The 14048-nt window shown below is 35.1% G+C and overlaps 1 protein-coding gene across 4 annotated transcripts in view; it reads right to left on the bottom strand.

Moving 5' to 3' along the window:
• Dok6 (docking protein 6) overlaps window positions 1-14048 on the bottom strand; it is a 382064-nt gene that overhangs the window by 367156 nt on the left and 860 nt on the right. The window lies entirely within an intron of this gene.

The raw sequence follows: 14048 nt of genomic DNA, 5'->3' as shown, positions 1-14048 counted from the left end.
ATTAGTGTTTGTTATTTTGAGATTTCAATAGCAACAAGTTAAAAGATACTGAGTGCTACATGTCTATGATATACTGCCATTTGTAATCTGACATTTATAAATGAGGTATAAACCTAAAATGTAGAACCCCCAAAATATTTCTCTATCTTGGGCTTTTCCTCTGTACTATATTCTGTCTCTAAAAAGATTCAAATACTTGAGCTGTGGCTCACATCATATCAACAATGATGAAACAAAGGGTTTTCTAAAGCAAAAATATGTGGAAAGTTGCTTTAGAGACAAAATACTACAGTCATCAATATAAGGGGGAGATTGAAAAAGTCATGTAAGTTAAAAAAAAATCACATGCTAAGAAAGGAAAGGACACCTATTTTAGAACTATACTTTTTCTTACAGGACTACTTCTATAAAGGGTTTGCATGTAGAAGATGGAGACTCCTCGTTAACTAAAAAGAAGAGCCATGTTTATGACAAATACTGTTATATGGCAAAGTGTTCTAGTTTACCTTCTACAGTTGTGATAAACAAATGCAATGATCCATAGCAACTTGGAAAGCAAAGGTTCATTTGGCTTATAGTTTAGAGCCCATCATTAATTTAAATCAAGACAGTAAGTCAGCAAAACGGCCTAGAAGCAGGAACCAAAGCAGAGATCATGGAGGAAGAACATTGCTTACTAGCTTCTTTTCCTTCTCTTCCTCAGACATTTTACAGTTCAGGCCCATGTATCAAAGACTGGAACTACCCTATGTAGATTGGGCCCTCCTACTTGGATACATGAATTGATAATCAAGAAATGCCCCATAAATATCTCCATTTGGAATTTTTTTGGCCACTGGTCATATGCAGACATGTGCTTGCACACAAACATTCTCTCTCTCTCTCTCTCTCTCTCTCTCTCTCTCTCTCTCTCTCTCTCTCTTGGTCACTCGCTCTCTCTCTCCCTCTCTCCTTCCCTCCCTCCCCTCTCTGTTTTAAAAATCCAAATACATAAGAAACTCAAAAAACAATAAAATATAAACAAAGACCCCAGTTAAAAATAGATAAGTATATAAGAAAAATCTCATAACAGTTAACAATTAATGACATGTAAATGAAAATATCAATGACACTTTGCTTCACACATATTAGAAAGATTAATACCAACAAGACAGAAGATAATAAGTACTGATGAGGCTAAAGATACAAAGCAATCTTAGTAAATTTGAGGGGTTGAATAACATAAGGATATTATGACAAAACTTTAATCATAAAATTGACAAAAGAACTCTATCATACATCACTCTCATTATGAGATATACATCCAAAGGAAAGAACGTCATGTGTCAAGAAGACATATGCATTCCCATGTTCCTTGAGGCCTCATTCACAATAGTGTATATAAACCTCAATATCAATTAATGGAAAATGTGTGAATGAAAGCATAACAACATTGAATACTCTTTTAAAAGAATTAAATGAGAAACAACACAGATAAGCATGGAGAGTGGTATTACATAAGAAATAAGCCAGGAACAAATTCATTGATAGGAAAATAGTAATTGCCATAGTTTGAAGAGTAAAGAGAATAGAAATCATAGGTCAAGGTGTGCAAAATTACATTTATGTATTAAACATAAGATGAACAGACAGAACTACAGCATGTGAAATCTACATAATGCATTTGCCTGGCTTCTTAAAACTTCCCCCAAAGAGAAGAAGTTATTCAATGTTTTCTATACACACTCAACGTGAGGTGATATGTGAAGTGATAGAAGTGCTAGTTAGCTTGATGGTGGTAATCATTTTACATTGTATACATGCATCAAAACATCACCTTACTTAGCTTGAATATACAAAATTATAGCTGATTATACCTCAAACTAAAAAAAATTTTTAATAGAAAACTTTGAATTGTTTTTTAGAGGGATATCTGAACCATTTCAAATTCCCACTAGCAGTGTCTGTGAAGGCCAATTTTGTTGCATCTGTGATGGCGTTTGATGACATCATTGCTTTTTATTTTAGTTTTATGAACTGGTATTTAGTCATTCATCATGGTTGGAAATTCGGCCTCATAATGGTTAATGATGATAATTGTCAAATGTCTGTTCATCAATTTGTTATAAATATTTACTTTTGTCTTTTTAAAAATTTCATTCATGTTTTCACTTTCTTGTATGAATATTGTATTTATGTCATTTTTCTCCTTTCTCCAACTTTTTCTTTGATCATCTGTTCCCTTTAAAACACATACCTTCACTCTACTTAATTATATATACATATGTGTGTATATGAATGGATAAATATATAAATACAACCTGCTAAAGTCCACTTAGTGTTGCTTGTATGTATATGTTTTTAAGGCTGACCACTTGACTTTTAATAACCAATTAGAGGGCTTGTCCTTGAAGAAGGCTGATTCTCCTGTTAGCGGGCATTAATTACCCATAGCTCTTTATCTAAGGGTGGGTTTTCTAAGATTTCTCCCCTCTACATTGAGATGTCAACTGATGTTGTCATTGTTCAGGTCTTTTTTAGGCAATAATATTATTGAGATTCCATGAGTTTAGCTTTCCTGTGATATATAAAAGACATAATCACAGAGCAGAAATCCTTGTCCTCTGGAACTTTTAATCTCTGTAGCCCCTCTTCCAAGGTGTTTTCTGAGCCTTAGGCATACAGATTGTGTTACAGTCATAGATAAATCGGTGTGGAATATCTTGGAGTCTGATGTTCCTTGCAATGTACTCCACACACTACAAAAAAGTTTATTTGGTGAAGGATGAGACCTACAGTTATCTGTGGGTGTAAAAATTTGTATTTAGGATGCAGTTAGAGATTGTATTGGTTTGGATGAGTTTAGAGGAATTTTAATCCAGCAATGTGATTGCTCTAGCAAGGGATCACATCCAAAGATATATTTTGTCTGGAACACAAATATACTCTAGATTACAGTATGATCTGGCTGAAATACAGACATAACCTTGGTACACAAGTTTAATGCTTAACAATGAAGGTAAGGATAGTTTGTAGAGAAAGTAGCCATGTTGAAAGTGACATCTAATTGGGGGGCATACAAAGTAACAAGTAAGAGAAATATTTGACAGAATGAGTTGGAGATAGAATAGCCCAATTCATATGAGAATAGCAGAGGAAAAGATGTTACTTAAGAGCATTCAGACAGAAAAGATGTGGTATGGTGTATGGTAGGGGGTTTGTGTGTGTGTGTCAGTTTTACTTGAACATATTTACAGAGATGAGTTACAGGGAGAACAAACTAGACACAGATGAAGACAGAATAAGTCAGGAATGAGGAGTCAGAAAATTAGAACATGTTGCCAAAGTTAGTATGAGGCCAGGCAGAGCAATTCAGTCAGAAGCTAAGAGAAGCTGGATTGAATCAGTCAGCTTGGAAGATTAAATTTTATGGAAGCTAGAGGTTTCCAGGCTGTACTGGCTGGTTTTGTGTGTCAACTTGACACAGCTAGAGTTATCACAGAGAAAGCCTCCTTGAGGAAATGCTTTCATGAGATCCAGCTGTAACATATTTTCTCAATTAGTGGTCAAGGGTGGGAGGGCCCATTGTGGGTGGTGTCATCCCTGAGCTGGTAGTCTTGGGTTCTGTAAGAAAGCAAGTTGAGCAAGGCAAGGGAAGCAAGCCAGTAAGTAACATCCCTCCATGACCTCTGCATCAGCTACTGTTACCTAACCTGCTTGAGTTCTAATGCTGACCTCCTTTTATGATGAACAGCAATGTGGAAGTGTAAGCTGAATAAACCCTTTCCTCCCCAACTTGCTTCTTGGTTATGATGTTTTGTGCAAGAATACAAACCCTGATTAAGACAGGCCTAGGCCAAGGGACAGTTAGAACAGAGAAGGAAATGCCAAGCCAGATATTCACACAGCTTGGGCACAGCTCTCATCTTATCACTTCATCTGAGGAAATAAAAGTGAAATTTAGAAAGTGGCAGGAGTAGATTATCTTCTAGGTTACATGGCCTCACCAGCCATGGGTAATGGGCCATGTTACCAGTGCCACAGAACAATTCCCTCATTCTCAGCAGCCATTAAGTTCAATTTGATTCTATTTTTGATAGAATTTGAAAGGATTTCTTTTGGAAGTGGGGGATTAGTTTTTTTTTTTCAAAGGAAGGACATTTGTAAATATTTCTATCTATTATTATCAGTATCTTTATGATCATAATAGAATTCTTCAAGGTACAAACATTTTATTTTGGATGGAATGCATTTATCAGGTTGTCTTTGATGGATCTCACTTTGGCATAATGTAAAATATTTTTATTTGTCCTACTTTCTGATGATTCCTTTCATGATTTTACAAAATGTTTCATAGTGTTAAATTTCACACATTAATCTATGGTCTCTTACGAATTTCCAAGTGTTAAGTTGATGTTGATCTTCACACAGTATGTTTATGTATGTTCAATCACAACAGCAGCCCAATTGAACAGGTATCTGTCTATTCATCATTAAATTGTCCTTGAACCTTGCAGAAATATGAGTTTGCATGAGAATTTCCCCCTTTCTGAAGTTCTGGAAGCTCAAACTGCAGCTTCAAACATTTTTATTAATAGTATAATACTAGTGTTTGTTTATATCAAAGCTTTTATGTATCTCCTTGAATGAACACAATTTTAATATTGTATTCTTAGACTTTAACAAAAACAAGTACTGTGTACAGGGGGAAGTAATTTCTAATGACCACATCTTCCTAGGAAAAGTACTTAATATTCATGGCTCAAGATACTACTTTAATATATTGTTTCTAAAGGTTGAGTTTCCTCCAATAATGCCATCTAGTCATTCCTATTCATTTGTTGCAAGCAACAAAATATGTTACCATAAACAGAAAGGGATTTCTTAGATTTCACATGAATTTGAATTAGAAATGGATGGCTAGATAACAGTTTAAGACTAAGCAAAAGCAGAAGACTACAATAGACATTAAGTTGTTTGATGATGTTTTTGTCTTTTGATAGTAGCAACAATGAGCCATATTTCTTCTGTAATACTCCTGCATAAATAAATTTATATGATAGAAATGCTTGTTTTGTTTCCACTGTTAAAACCTTCGTTTGTTTTTAACTCAAAATCTTCCCTGGATTCATATGACTGATAAATTCCAGCTTAAGCTCTCATGTCCTAGCTACAAAGTTGTTGAGACAAGAATACAATTACAGTTCCTCTTTCTATACTGCAAAGCACGCTTACTTATCTACCTTCCACATGTCTAATATTAAGAGTACTCACCAACAAGACATGCACTTCCTCTTTGTTCTGGTTTCTTCATTGTTTAACAAGGACTCCCAACCCTAGCATCACATGGAAAACACTTGGAGAAAAAGCTTATTTGTGCTTAGATGCCAGGCCACTTCCATGAGAAAGTATCAGGCATAAGAATAAAGCTTTATAGTTAAGAAGAATATGTATCTATGGCTTTTTAAATTTAAAAAGTATATAACTAAATACAGTGTAAGTAAACATAAAATGTAGGTTTATATTGGAACACAGTCCATGAACAAAGATCTGTGTGAGATTTCTGAGAAAACTCTAAGTCTTAATCTCAGTTCCTCTATAACTTGATTTGGGTTTTTTTTTTTCTTTTATTGGATATTTATTTATATTTCAAATGTTATCCCCTTTCCTTGTTTTCCCTCCGGAAACCCTCCTGTCTCATTCCCACTCCCTCCTTCCCCTGCTTCTATGAGGGCGCTCCCCCACCCACTGACTCCTGCCTCTCCAACCTGACATTCCCTGTAGACTGGGGCATCAAGCCTTCACAGGACCAAGGGCCTCCCCTCCCATTGATGCTCCACAAGGCCATCCTCTGCTACACATGTGGCTGGAGCCAAGGTGATTTGTTTTTAGATTGTGCATTAGTGCCCCTTCCAGCTGTAGTAGATAGGAGTGAGATTCTTTATTTTGTTTTACAAAATAAAGAATAGTTTAAGAATGTAACAATATATAATAAAATTGTTCATACTGCCCTTCTAAAGAATTTTATATTTCTGAACCTGTAACTGTGGTAGGAAAAAAAAATGCCATTTAAGAGTTTGCATGTCAGTGAATTCACAGGCTATTTGAAAATAGATACATATTATACTTAATAGTTTTATATTGCTGTTTAATATATGTATAATTACGTGTATATGTATGCATGTACCCATTAAGATATATACATACATATATTTTAAGTGATAGTGAATAGTCAGACAAAAGCAATACCACATTTACAATTAAAAAATAAGAAAAATTGTAGTAGATGTTATATTACTCTATGTAATTATATCTATAATATAATCTATTTTTAAACTTATGCATGTAAGATAACTTTTTGATAGTTAATTAAAAAGAAGAAAAATTAAAAAGATATTAATTAAATATCTCAGAATCATTATCTGTCCCTTAAAATCACTAAGACAAATATAAACAAGCATGACACAGTGCAGGGCTTAATATGCTTAAGAACATGGGCTTCATTGTTACATCACTTGCTGTGTGATTACATCACTAAGTACTACCTATTGATTTCTCAGATCTCAGTAAATATTACTGTATAATTACTAAACAGATTTTCCTTTACATAAACCCACTTCCATTCAAATTTGTATGAATGTAATATTTTATTTAATCACCTTAAACAAAAGATCATATCTGTAAACAAAGATTAGTTGTGTTAATTTTCTATTGCTGTAATAAAATACTATGGTCAAGGCAACTTATCAAAGAAAGCATTTAATTGGGTTTCTTCTTTCAAAGTTAGAGTCCATGACCATGGAGTGAAACAATGGCATCAGGTGTCCAGAGAAGCACCTGAGAGTCCATATTCCACAAGCTTGAGGCGGAGAGATAACACAGGGAATAAAGTGGGGGTTTGGAGCCTCAAAGCTACCAGACTGTGACATGCATCCTCCAACAGAGCCATATCCCCTAATCTTTCCCAAGCTCTTAAACCAGCTGAGAATCAATATCAAACATATGAGCCTATGTTATCATTCTTTTACAGATTACAACATTCTAGTTCCATACCCCTACAGGCTTGTGGCTGTATCATAACGAAAAATACATTTGGCCCAACTTCAAAACTCCCCACAATCTTTCACAATCTCAGTACTGTTTTAAAGCCTAATGTCTGAGACCCAAGGCACTATCTTAGTTGGAATTCCCTGTAAAATTAAAAAGCAAATTACACATTTCCAGCATGCAGTGGCACAGAATGTACATTACCATTTCAAAAGAGAGGAATGGCAGAAGGGCAGGGGTACTAGAAACTAAAGAACCACAGAAGATCAAAATCCAGCAGGAGAAACTTCAAACATGGTAGCTCCATCCAACTGGTCCTGTCACTCCAGCTTCTTTGCCTACAACATAAATCTCTTTCTTTGGCTGGTTCCAATCCCTGCATATAGCCCTCTTTGGTAAATACCCCGATTCCTCTTAGGGATTTTATATACTTACTGTTCTACCGCATGTTGTGTAACCTCAGCAGCTCTCCTTACCTGTCGAGGGAGATTCCAAAGCCCCTTTTTACCAGCACATCCTTCATAACTTTAAAGCCAGAACCTCATGAAGATACTGCCAAATTTGAAAAACAATTTCTGGTAAACACTGCCACCCTTGAACCACATTTGCAGCAACTCTAATTCATTGTTGCTTTTTAGGAGCATACAGTTCCTCAGACCTTTCATTTTTCCAAGTTAGAAGCTTAGCTGGATGGAGTAACACTCTGAAAGCACCCCACCCTTTACTCCATTTCAAATCAGGTCCCCTCTCAATCTTCTTTCCTCTTTCAGCACAAGCCATGGTTCCAACATTAAATTTCCTTATGTTCTTTTTCCCTTCAAACTTTACAGTTTTTATTTCTTTTTGCCCCAGTTTCACCTTTATTTAGTAGACCTGCATAAAATGATTATTAATAACCACAGGACAGACCCAATATTAGACTGCTCTACCAAATAAATTAGTCCATTACTTTTTTAATTAGCCTCAAGGCAAATTCTTATGGCAGAGGAACAAAGAAGCCACATCCATCCACCCCTACTCCACACAAAATATCAAAAGAACAGTCTCTAGCCCAGTGGCTAATATTCTTCAGCTATGAAACTTCTTGAGAAAACTCCTACTAGGATGGCCCAGTAAGCTCTGTTGACAATGTCCAACCACTTTCCTACTCCAAAGTTTCCAACTCTTCACATTTCTCCACTAAAAACAGCGTAGTTAGGGTCTTCAAAGGAATAGCCCACCTCCTGGTACCAACTTCTATATTAATTAGTTCCTTTTCTATTGCTGTGATGAACCACCATTGTTAAGGTAACTTAAAAAAGAAAATGTGTAATTTTGCTTATGGCTTTAAGGTGTTAGAATCCACTATGGTGGCTATAAGGTATGGTAGAGGCAGTAGAGGCAGCAGCTGAGGTCTCACATCTCACAGGCAGAGTCAGAGAGAGCACACTGAGAAAGAAGTAAGGTTCTTGAAGCCCCCAAAACCTCCTCCAGTGATACATATTCTCCAACAGATTCACATCTCCTAATCCTTCCAAAACAGTTCCACCAATTGAGAGCCAAGCATACAAGCATTTGAGCCTATAGCAGATATTCTTGTTCAAATTACCACATAGGTAAATATACATTTAAATATATTTTAAATGTTTCAAACTCCACTCTGACACTTACAACTAATATGGGCCCTGCGTGGATTATTTTAAAGGATAAACTAGCCAAATGTGAAACCATAATAAATGCATATGGACTTGTGACTGTGCTGAGTGGTGGCCTTAAAAAGTATTTCTAGAAAGCCTTTTAGTGTGATATAAGTTCTTCCTCTAATGTTTTCTTTAGTCGTGATCCAAATAAATTATTTGAGTGCTATAAATGACAATGGTAGTTTTATACCAGTTGAGCAATGAAAAATAAATGTATTTATTTTGGTAGCTATGAAGGTAGCTCAGTTGGTAGAGTGCTAACTGTAAAAGCATGAGGACTGAGTTTAGATGCCCAGAAACTATGGGAAATCTGAGAGGTGGTATGCAGTTACAGTTTAGAGCTGTGGTGTGGCACAAAGTAGGATGCCAAGAACATATTAACCAGCCAGATCACTGCTCTAGTCAGAGAGCTTGTTACAAAGTTGCAACACTCCCATATATACAAAACTTTATTTTAAGGAAAAGTGTATTTGTATTTTGGGAGTACACATGAATGTGTTCTTTTTGATGTTTGTAGCAAGATGGTAACTATTATACAGTAAATACAATGTTGAAGTTGAAGTTAAAACCTTGTTTTCAATGTGCAAACTCACAAACACAGCATGAGTTTCTATAACTCTAATTGACACATTTCACTTCTTTAAGATTTTAGTTTATAAGTAAAATAGGAATAAAAATGAAATGTACAGACAAAAATAATGTTGGAAGAATTACATAAGATATCTGAGAACTTTTTATAACCTGAAAAATGCAGAACACATAAAAATCCGCCGGACTGAGTTCTATATTATTACATTTCAGATTAACATAAGCTCTGATTTATTCATGTTTTCAGTAATCGTACTATTACGTTTTTAAGGCAGTATTTTATAATGAATTCAGTAAAAGTAGGAGAAAAATATCTTGCACATGCTCAAAAATTATGGCCACTATTAATGAGTCCAAACATTGTGGAAAAAAACAATAATTCAATGTATATCATCTGTTTACATCAAAACACAATATATCATTCAATTTGATGGGCAGATATAATACTCTTATAACAAAATAGTGCAAAAACAAATGACCGAATATCTTAAAACCTAACTAGTGGGTGTTTATGTGGAAAGTTAATAAAAGCATCCTCAGTCTAGAATTCATGGTCTCTATGGATAAAGTTATAAAAGTCCAAAAAGAGAAAAGATAAGATAAGAAAATAAAATGAAACAAGAGGAAAAATACTCAGTAAAGAGAGAGGAAATAAATCTGAGGCTACAAAAATTACACTTCATAGTCCTTTGTAATAAATAAATCTCACTTGCTAGAAGTTAATCTCACTTGCTAGATGTCTAGGTATCATGTACAAATTAAGGAAAATGTAATTTGTGTTGTTTATATTGCTGATGCTTTATCTTCTAGTTTCTAAGATACAGTTGGTGAAAACAGAATAGTCCAAAGGTCTGTGTACTTCCTAGTTTTGCACAGGTGTATCCTTGTGGCTTATTATCGTCCAAGAAAAAATATCAGTGAAAACTACTTCAGAAAGAAAACACCCATAGCAAACATACAAGCTTTGCATTAAACAAATCCCTTATGCTGATACATATTCGCCAGAATAGCAACAGTAGCTGTGTGTCTCTGGGAATAGTGCAGGAAATTGAGAATATATAGTACAAACATATGTAACCAGAGTATCATAAAATTGTTAATTCTATCATTTTAGGAATTTCTTTAAGTACTTACAGTAGAGGCTCTCAACCTTCTTAATGCTCTAACCCTTTAATACATTTCTTCATGTTGTTGTAAACCCCAACCATAAAGTTATTTATGTTGCTACTTCATAACTGTAATTTTGCTACTGTTGCGAGTCATGTGAATGTAAATACCTGTGTTTTCCCATGGTCTTAGGTGATCCTTCTGAAAGAATCATTGAACCCTCAAGGGCTTATAAACCACAGGTCGAAAAACGCTGACTTAGAGTAACTGATATCTGAGGAAAGAAATAGTATTTTCAATTTCACCAAGCTATCAGTAATGTGTAAATCTGTCAGGGCATAAATGTAGCTATGAATCTTTATAGTCTCCTTCCTGAATTCCAGTTTTCTAAATATTCTATATCCTTGATCACTTCAGATAAAATTTCAGCCACATATCTAGGTTTGATTTTTCCGTGTGTGTGTACATAAATGTGTGTGTTTCAATCCACATTTTAAAAATTCAATGACTATAGAATATGCTCATGTGTGCATTAAGATTAAAAACCTAAAAATAAATAAATTTTATTATGATAGATGCCATTTTCTAAGTTTATGTCTGATTTAATGTATAAGAGTTAGATAGACTATGTATATGATCTTTCTCTACTTTGAAATTTAAAAAAGTTAAGTGCACACATATATATGAATACAGAAGTAATTGACACAGTGTACATACTATAATATATTATATAATAGTTAATATGTATGTATCATGTGTATAAACATGAAAAGACCTACAACAAACATCATAAATAATTGGAAATTTTATTATATTCTAAATCTGTATTTAATGAGAAAGAATTAGTTATAAACACGAGTATCATGGATCCATTTCTGAAGCAATGTTCAAGACACACAATAGTAGAATATATATTTAAACATAACAAATGGGATTTATATATCTAGAGGTGGAGGTTGGAGTATCAGAAGTTCAAGATCATCCCCAGTTATAATGCTAGTTTGAGGCTAATACAAGAGCCCCTTCACAACATAAAAATCATAATGATTAATAATAATAATAATTATAATAATAATAAATATTCCTAAGTGGGAAAAAAGATCGTTGATAAATTAAGATCAATCTCAAAGTTGATTCAATGTTTCTTTATAAACGATTGTCCAAATAAGTAGACTATCTACTAAAGAACATGGGGAAAGCCATCCAGCAACTATAACCTGGAACCAACATACCCAAAGAGCAAAAAATGCTTTAGTCTTTCCCTCAGCCTGGTGCTAAGCCCTCATTTAGAGGTAGAAAGGGGTATAATAAAATACTTCATCAAAAAATGTGTCCTTATGCCACAGGTATACAGTATGCAACTGGCCACCTACACCGAGTAGTTTTCAAAAGGATTTTATAAAATTTTATTCCTAAAAGTATGATTCCTCATAATTTATCAAATATGAGCACAAATTCAATTTGTGTATATACATACAAATACGCATATATATTGAAATAGAGTGTTCATTATAAACCACATAAGAAACACCATATATCACTAGAATTTTAAGTGGTTTGCTTGGAAGATTGTGTAGTTTTGAGTCCATAAATTAGAAACACATACCATTAATTATGAAAATAAATATCAATGACTATCCAATTTTTATTTGTATGATTTTTGGTATAATTATATGTTTAAATTCTTAAGTACATGCACTGTTTTTGTTACTTAGGGTTTTACTATCTCATGGTACAATATCAAGCTTTGCCACTTCAACTTATTCTTTTGAATTTAAGACTACTCTGACAATAAATATATATTATGAAGTTTCTTTAATAAATTATGTTTTCTAAAATGGTTAAGAATATTTTTAAAATAAAAGGTTTCAAACATTAAATGTTAAGGTTCACATTCTTCACACAGAAAAGAAGTAAAATAAAGATAGTTCGTACATAGTTCCACTTTTAATAATTATAAAGAAGTCTGTCCTTTAAAAAACAGTTTAAGTTTTAATAGTTGGTTTAGCAAAAGATTCTTTGCTCTAAATATACATGAGCATACATGGTTAGATGGAAAGGGTGTTCTAGAGAGACATTTCACAGGCTTTTAATGCATAGTTACCCTGGAGGCAGTTGGTGGTCTTTCCATAGACTTTATTATGTGACTAGGCTACATATCCAGGTTTTATAGTATAGAATCCTAGATATCATAAATGGAGGAAGGGGATAAACCCTAGTAACTCTTCTATGAGGAAGAACCTCTAATTATCAGCCCCGTTTTTTCTTGACTGAAAGAAGAAACAAATTTCACTGAGATGGGGAATGGGTCTTAATTCTTCCATTAGTTTATACATTTGGAAGACGCAGATAAAACTTGAATTTAATAGGAATGAGGTGATAGGTAAGTAATAAGAACCATGTCAGAGCAAAGGGAGTCAAAGGCCAAGTAAAGAAGACTCCAGTCCATCAGGACTTCTATCTAGCCTTTCTTGGCTGACAGCTATTGGGTTCACATATAGGATCTCTGTGAAGAGCAACTGGCTCCTTGGATAACTGCAGGTTTTCACCGGGTCAGCCCCTATCTCTAGTTGGGGAAGGGGAGGCATTATCTTTTATCCAAGAAAAGCCCTTCAAATCTTGTCCCTCCCTCCCTTGAGCAGGTGGGTAGCTGAGCTGGGGGATGGGAACTAGGGATGTTAACTTTGTTGTCCTAGCTAGCTTTTCATTTCCTGCTTGTTAAGCATCCTGGATTTAGTAATTTGCTTAAGTTTGATAAGGAATTCCGGTGTTCTTTGGTCCTATTCAGTGAGAATGCCAGCAGAGGCAACTTGCTGTCTCTATCACTTGCCTCCAGCTAAAGGTTCATAAACCATTTCAGAATTCTAGGATGATCCCCCTTTTTTTCTCTGACGCTCTATACCTATTTTTCAAGACCAAAATGCATATAGCTTTTATTTACAAATTTACGATCCCCCCTTCTATGAATAAATTTACCACCACCATCCTCCCCTCATTCTTTTCCTTTCTACAAGTTGCAGACCTCACTCATCCAGTAGAAAAATCTGGGAACTTTCCACCTCCAAGCCAGGATTCTAGAAAGTCTCAGGATAGGAACTTGTGAACTCAGGAAGGCAGAGACAATAGGCAAACCTGGAACATTACATTACGTTGAATTTCCCTTTCCTCTTGTGGCCAGATGAACCTGGGCTTGCCACAGTGCTCAGTTGTGGATGTCTCCTGCAAGTTAGTCCACTCTCATTCATATCTATCAGATCTGGACAGCTCCTCCCCAGGTGTCCGCCCATTCTTTCCTGTCCATTACATCTATATCCCAGGTCTTTTCAGGACAGTCCCTTTAAAACACCGATCGAATCATCAAAGAAGTTTAGTCTTTCCTCTCACCTCCTGGCGTAGGTCTATACTGTTATCTCCCAAGTCAGACCAAATATCTCTCAAGAAGAAAGTAAGATTCCATAAACTTTGCTTCCACGGACTTTTCTGCAACGGTGGGCGAGTAAGTACACCAATGCACACTTGCCTACATACTGGGACAAATACACATGTCCGGGAAAACAGCGGGTGAGGCAGCCAGACTGTGGGCAACTATTAAGGCAACTTAAAGTCCCTGCTGTAGCCAAAAGGAACGCGCTGCGCTGATGAGGCATC

Source organism: Arvicanthis niloticus, chromosome 14 (assembly GCF_011762505.2).
Source record: "Arvicanthis niloticus isolate mArvNil1 chromosome 14, mArvNil1.pat.X, whole genome shotgun sequence".
Classification (NCBI taxonomy): domain Eukaryota; kingdom Metazoa; phylum Chordata; class Mammalia; order Rodentia; family Muridae; genus Arvicanthis; species Arvicanthis niloticus.
The sequence above is the reverse complement of the archived record's forward strand: the minus strand, read 5'-3'. Positions and strand labels throughout refer to the sequence as shown.